This window comes from Trifolium pratense, linkage group LG5 (assembly GCF_020283565.1).
Source record: "Trifolium pratense cultivar HEN17-A07 linkage group LG5, ARS_RC_1.1, whole genome shotgun sequence".
NCBI classification, from domain to species: domain Eukaryota; kingdom Viridiplantae; phylum Streptophyta; class Magnoliopsida; order Fabales; family Fabaceae; genus Trifolium; species Trifolium pratense.
Genome location: NC_060063.1, coordinates 24,593,304 through 24,601,531, shown reverse-complemented (window position 1 = coordinate 24,601,531; position 8,228 = coordinate 24,593,304).

The window sequence follows — 8,228 nt, the reverse complement described above, 5'->3', positions numbered from 1 at the left end:
AATATATTTTAAAATTAAATCTTCTAACCTTCTGGAAGCACAAAGATTTATTTGAAATAAATCTTTTATATTTTTGCAGCAATCTTCACAAGATATATTTTTGAAACAAATATTATATTTTCTAAAAATATAATTCCTTTAGAAAATAGAACTAGGGTTCAGCTGCCTTCTGAAACACATTGATCACGTGCGCCTTGTTGTATAAGAAACCACGAAATAATTCTTCAATCAAATCTTCGAAAGATTGATTAGAAAATAAAAACAGCTAGCTGGCGCGCGCAGATACAGAGTCAGGTGTTGTTCCAAAATGTCCCAACATTTGTCACAACACTTGGGGTCAGCACATTTGTCTCAACACTTGGCTAAGATATGTTTTTGCAAAATGTAGCCTACATACAAAAAACCCAACAATCTCCCCCTTTGGCAAATTTTGGCTAAAACAATATTAGACCAGTATATAGAGAGATACAGTATTACCTTTCCTTCGAGTCAACATGATCACACAACTAGGAAAGAAAGTAACACATAATAAAAACTACTTCCAGAAGAGATAAGTAGCATCAGAGGCAATGCAATAGCAGGAATAAACACATATAGCCTCACAGAGCAGATAGAGAGAAATAAACTCTCATAGTGGATTCAAAGATAGGAGAAATAAACTCCTATAATCAGAGTACATCCATTCAACAAAAGATCACCAGGGAAAAATAAATTCCCACAATCATAGAACTAGGAAAAATAAATTCCCAGCCACCAGAGAATAAAGCCAAGATGTCTCAGCATCTGGCATCACACTTGTCACTTATTCATACTACCACTCCCCCTGAATTTGTGCATGACAGAGCACAAGCATACAATGTAATCAACCATAGGAACTACAACATCCTTGTAATAGCAGAAACATTCAATCAGAGTGATTCAACGCTTAATGGTTGTTGTAGGCACACATGTGTGCATTCATAAATAAGCATGTACAAGTTACCCATATTTCTATGAATGTAACTAACTAAGTCACCCATATTGCTATGAATGTGACCTAAATCACCCATATTTCTATGACTGTGATCCTAAGCATAAAAGTCATCCATATTTCTATGATTATGACTAAGCACGATGAATCATCCATATTTCTATGACTATGATTATGATCATGCCCTATGCTACAAATTTAAATGCTTTTTGGAATTCTTGCAACACATCACACAGAGCTGAAGGTAACATTTACTCCACTCAGACATAGGCCTAGAAGATTAACACATCGCAGAAAGAACCGCAACAACATACACACCAGATGTCAGCACATCTGTCCACACATCACGCAGATACCAGATGTCAGCACATCTGTCCACACAGATAGATACCAGATGTCACAGATCACTACTCCCCCTTTTTAGCCACAAATTCTGACAAATAAAGTCAGTGTGCATTAAACAAAAGAATAGAGGCAAAGAGGTACCATAGCAGTATCAGAAGTGCAAGTTACATAACAGAGAGAATTAAACTCTCACAAAACAACCACATAGGGAGAAATAAACTCCCACATACTGAGAAAAATAAATTCTCACACATCAGATCAGGATGTCTAGACATCAGACATGACATCACACATCAGGAGCATAACACTCCCACAACCATCAAGCACACTATCAGAGCATAAGCTAGCAAAACACATTATCAAGCTAGCTACACACTACTACTCCTCCTGAATAGCATTTCTCCCCCTCAACACATGCATATATAACTCACACTCCCCCTCAATACGAGCATAGAAGCATAAGAACATCAATACGAGCATAGAAGCATAAGAACAACAACTTCACCAAATGTAAGAACACCAGTCCACACATTTGTCCACACACACACTACTCCTCCTTTTTAGTCATAATTTTGACAAACATCATACATATCAGAACACAGAGTAGCAAAAACAGAAATATCCAGAGTGCAGATATTCCAGACCATAGGCACATACAGGTGCTAGAAATCCATGGCCTAGCCCACAAAAGATACGGAGAACAAAAGTAGTGGAAAGAGAACATGCGCGCTTTCATCCACAATACCATGACCAAACTCCAACAGTATAGCATGAAGATCATAAGTAACAAGGCATAAACCTATACTATCTTCATCACATCAACCACATAGTGCACAGAGCTACTACAACCAAATATAACCCCATGGGATACATAGTTCATCAGATATATATCAGAAGTGGAGGAACCATATCATATCTACCACATCAAACTCCATAGTTAACACTCATAAAATAGACATTTTCCCCTTGTTTCCACAACATGACAAGAGCATGAGAAAACATTGTTCTTGGAACCAACATGTACCAACCGGCAGAGAAAACAATGTTAGGAACATGTGGTCCGACAAAAGAAATCTATAGTCAGAAGTCAAAGACACTCCTTTTTTTTTTTTTTTGGCTTTGGAGTGCTTCTGATCTTTCAATCTCAAAGAGTTGTCTCATAATACTCTTAGAGATTACACCCATAAAGGTTATTGGTAGCTTCACCATAAACGTTGTAGCTTGCTTTATAGTTAAAAACATACTCACAAAAAATCCAGCTTCTCATAACATTATCTCCTTCAAAACACAAATTTCTATTTCTAGACATTTTCTTCAAAATGAAACATTCTCTAAGAGGACAGAAGAGATGTCAACTCTCTTCCTGTCAAGTGTCAATGATGCCCAGAACATCATCCTCAATATTTGGCTCATAGTCAACCACATTCTAGCATTTTGGTGACAGATGTTGTACACAATGTTGGAACACTTGAGATAACACGATGTTGAGACAGATGTTACAACATCTCGTACCAGAACAGACAAGTTATTCAACACAGATGAGTATTATTCAGTGTCAATCTCAAGAGACATATACCAAAAGCATCTTCAACAATAGATATATTGTCATCATATAAGAACATCAAACTAGAGGTTTCAGAAATAGGTCTGAAACAATCACTTACCATAGTAGTAATCACCTTTGATCATCACATATCTGAGCATTATCGCATTTGATCATAACACATCTGAACATATATAATACTTCTCAGCAAAATGCACATCCAAACAATCGTACCATGCTAGTTCTCTTTTAGTCACACTTTGAGCAACAACTTTGGTCAAGTGGAAGATCATCAAGATTAGTTTCTTCTACCACATTCAAAACCTTAATACTCCAAACCACCATTAGTTGATCTTCAACCTTATTAGATTGAGGACTCTCAGAACCATATCAGCATAAGTTTGGGGGATTGCAGAACAGGTTTCAACAACACTAACTGGTTGGTCCAGGATGTTTCAACATCCGATATGACATTAGACTTATGTTAGGTTCCTTTGGGGGACTCAACCACAACTTTAGTGAGGGATGACAAGGTGTCAGAACCAACAACCTTGGAAGATGACACATGCACGATTTCAACAATAGTGTCATCAACAACAGCAACATTCATACCAGATTGAAAGTTTCAGAGGTACATCTGACAGATGTTCCAACACTACCCACAACATTTGAACTGACATAACCTTTAACATGAGTAACAACATTTGATTCGACATAAGGGGTTTTGATAGGTTCAAGATACAAACATGTCATAGTATGAGATTTTTTGACAACAAAAGGATCACCATTCCTACCATCACTTTTGAGATTCATCTTTTCGTCTTTGTTCTCTATTAGCCAAGATGTAGCATTTACTCCCAAAGACATAGAAATAATTAACATTTGGTTTTCTCCCCTTCCAAAGCTCAGAGAGGGTAGATGAGAACTCATGACTAATTCCTTCAGAGGAGCAGAAGTTAGAGAATTTAGCATTTTCAAATTCCTTCCGATGGTCACTTCTGATCCTGACAATTACACCCTCATTCTCTCTTTGGAGGCGTTGACAAAGGTCTTTGAAGACATTAAAATAAAATTTACCCAAGTAAATCTGGAGGAATCATCAACAACTACAAAGACATACTTCTTTCGAAAAATTTGTTGATTATAGAGGGTGAGAAGTGAACACACCTTCCTCTCACAAAAACCTGCCTATACTCAGGGTTTTTTAGGATCATCACAATTGTCACCAACATTCACTACAAATCCCCTTACCAGCTTATCAAAACAGTCACCTAGATCAGACACTGTTCTCATCAGACCTTCATTCCTTTCACACTTCTTCTGAATGTGTCACCAAATGTAGCTACACTTGTCTCCCTTTCAAAGTCTGATTTACTAGAAGGGGGTTCTTTCTTTTCAGACTCTTTTTCTTCTCCCAGTAACAGATACATTATTACTCTTTGTCCTTGGTGGACCGTAAAAAGGTTTCTTCCCAACAAATCTTGTCACCTTTCATGATTTAGATTTCTGGACAAGTGTATTGACAGTTGTCACATTTTTACCAGCCCTACTTCTGATTCTTCCTACAACATTAGCACTAGGTGTCTTATCTAGTGACTTGTTACCAGCCACTATATCATTCACAATGACAACATCAGGATCATCACCCACACTTTTGTCAACAGAAGGTTCTTTATCAGCAAACAAAGACCTAATACTCTCATCAGATTTATAGTTCACAACACAGTGATCAGCAGAATTATTACCAGTCATAATTACTTTTGTAGTATTCTCTTTCTCAATAGTATTCATCTGGTAAGAAATATCTGAAACATTATGATCTATTATAGTTTCAGGTGCTGCAGATGTATCAAAATATGTGGCAGTTGCAGGTGCCACAAATGTACCTACACTTGGTACAACATTTGTCTCAGGGATAGTTTCCTTGAGAGTTTCACCAACACAATCACTTGTGGCCTTAGTGGAAGCACCAAAGTCACAATTAACAACAGCAGGGGGACACAAGAGGATCAACCATCAGTAGTTGATTAACCTTCAATGCCAGATCATCCACACATGTTTGAACAACACTCTAACCCTTTTACTTAACAAGGACACATCTTGATCACTGTCCTTGTAGAACCACACTCTGTATCATGACCTTTTGAATAGGCAAGATGTCATGCTTAATAAGTGTGAAGTCACTCACAAACTCCAAAACTTCTTAGTTTGCTTAAAAGCTTGACTAAGATTCTGATTATCAGCCCTTTTCTCGAGTGACTTGCAGTAGATAACCAAAGACAATTATCAGACCTCAGTATCTGACAATATTTTGCTGCCCTTACATCCACTACTAGTGGAATCAATAGTCATGCATTGCTAGAGCATACTATTAAAGAAAGATCAGAACCTCCACATTCTGATTCACATAGGCAGATAAGCTTCTTCTGACCATACAACTTGAGCACTCCTATGCATAATTCCAAGCACCTTACATGCCCAACTGTCATCCAACACGATTCTGCATAATCTGCAGGTCAGATGTACCAACATCTGGGAGCACATCAGTCCCCTTCTCAGGTACCATAATAATAGATCCTTTATCAAGCTTACACAGGAAAAGCAAAACACACATCTGCACTACCACTTACTTGGATCAGAAATAAACTCACCCAAGAAGTCAACCATAAGTTTCTAGTGTCAAAATAAATCCAACAAGATTCTGCATACTGCTGGTCAGATGTAGCAACATCTGGGACGACATCAGTCCCCTTCTCAAGGAACACACCAAGAGATCCTTTATCAAAGCCACTGGAAGTTGGCTTTTAGGGTTAGAAGCAAAAATAAATTGCTCACAACTTCGTTCAGATCTCTCTTCAACAAACTCATATATGAGTGCCTTTATGAGTGGACTTGAGATCACCCTCAAGTATCGTTGGCATCTCCAACAAGTTAGTTGAACCTCACCAGAGGAGAACAGAGTGTAGCACACTCAAAACCACCAGGAGTTTTCCCATCATATATGTATGCAGCGGAATTCAAACCAGAAAACTCCTCAACAAACTTCAGGCACACCATAATGACCTTTGCACAAACTCCACACTTCAGGTGCAACAGGTTAACATAGGTTTGAAAATAAATCAAACCATACAGAAGCTCAAACATCAAAGCTATACATCGTGCCATGAATAGTCCATCCTCCACTTCTAGGGACCATTCAAACAAATATGAACTTCTTCAAGTCCAAACAACTTTTCAGTATTCCTTACTTGTTCATAACCAGAAAGTATCTTCCCTAGGATCTCACCCAGATACAGAACAGGATGCCTGCTCTGATACCAATTGAAATTCTGGTACACAGTAGACAAGTGTTGTCCACGATGTGTCGACACTTGTCGCAACACTTGTCTTAGCAGTAAGAACAATAAAACAGAGCATTAAAAACATATACTGAAAAGCATAAACGACACACATAATTGTTAACCCAGTTCAGCCTAACAGCCTAATCTGGGGGATACCAATCCAGGAGGAAATTCACTATCAGCAGTATTAATTCGGAGCTAAACTCCCCCGTTTACAACTCCTCACTTAATCCCTACCCAAATGCAACTTCTACCTAGGAACTCCTAGATATGAGACCCCGTCTCACTCCCCTCAACCTTACAACTAGTAAGGATTTCAATAACAGCATAATGGAGACACTCTCCTTGACAAAGATGAAGACACACTTCAATAACATCACCACCTAGCCAACGACTAAGTTCACAATTTTGAGTTGCTTAAAAGCTTCCTCCAAATACAATACTCAACTCATTACCTATAGGTTTCTGAGTGAGGACATAGTGACCATCTCACAACCCGAGTGGTTCACTTTACACCAACTCTCCTAGAGAGTGGCTTAAAGACACGAAACCCTTAAAAGACTACATCTTTGATATTCTATTTTAGCTTCAAGTTTCGGTGAATAAAATAGGGTTAGCAGCACCCTTTATATAGCACAGCCTCGTGGGCTTTTCACAATGCTTCAGCTCCAAGAAATCTTCTAGATGCAAAATATATATTTTTACCAAATCTTTTTTTGCATCAAATATTCCTTCCATAAATATATTTGTTGTAAATATATTTTAAAATTAAATCTTCTAATCTTCTGGAAGCACAAAGATTTATTTGAAATAAATCTTTTATATTTTTGCAGCAATCTTCACAAGATATATTTTTGAAACAAATATTATATTTTCTAAAAATATAATTCCTTTAGAAAATAGAACTAGGGTTCAGCTGCCTTCTGAAACACATTGATCACGTGCGCCTTGTTGTATAAGAAACCACGAAATAATTCTTCAATCAAATCTTCGAAAGATTGATTAGAAAATAAAAACAGCTAGCTGGCGCGCGCAGATACAGAGTCAGGTGTTGTTCCAAAATGTCCCAACATTTGTCACAACACTTGGGGTCAGCACATTTGTCTCAACACTTGGCTAAGATATGTTTTTGCAAAATGTAGCCTACATACAAAAAACCCAACATAAATGGTCTTTGATCACCCAATAATTTTATTTTTGGTCAAGTATATAGCTTAGTAGTGGCTAGAATTTCACCTCTTAATAAGTAGGAGTATTAGGGTTCGAACCTCTGTTCCTGCATATTACATGCAATGTTCATACCAATTGAGTTATATGCTCGTGAGGACGAGTAAGGATATCCTCTCATTTTTCTATGATTTTCATTTCTTTCATTACCAAAGTTTTTTAATATATTTTGGGGAGTTTAAAAGATATTTTGACTCATTTTTTAATGTCCCATTTTTACATTTATAATTCCAAAATTATATAATAATGGAGAAAATGAAGGAAAAAAAATACAAAATGAAGAGGATCCCAACTCCAGAGAACCACCCAATAATTTTTTTATTCCCAAAAACTTAGGATATATTCTGTAAAAAAAAAAGTGTAAGAGCTTGCTATGGTGTTCCACCTTCTGTTAAAACAAAAACACTGCCCTAGTCCTTCCATCAAAGAATGGTATGCATGTATTTATTTTCTTTTCGTATTTTATTTATAAAGATCTATTTTTTATAGTTTTTAAAATGATTTTTAAAATATTTTATATATATTTTTAGAATTTTTTAAAAAGTTTTAAATGAAAAATTGATTTAAATACAGTTTCATTTTTTTGACAATAAATATAGTTTCACATTTTGTCAAAAAAAAAAAATAGTTTCTCATAAAAAATCATATCAAGTGTTTCATCTTTTTGCTACAAAATTTTTTGGATGGTAAAGTCTCAAAAGAAATGTTTTAAATGTGAAGTTTTTTTTTTTTTTAAAAAAAATGATTTTTATTATGTTTTAAATGATTTTTTTTGTGGTAAAGTCTCAAAAGAAATGTTTTA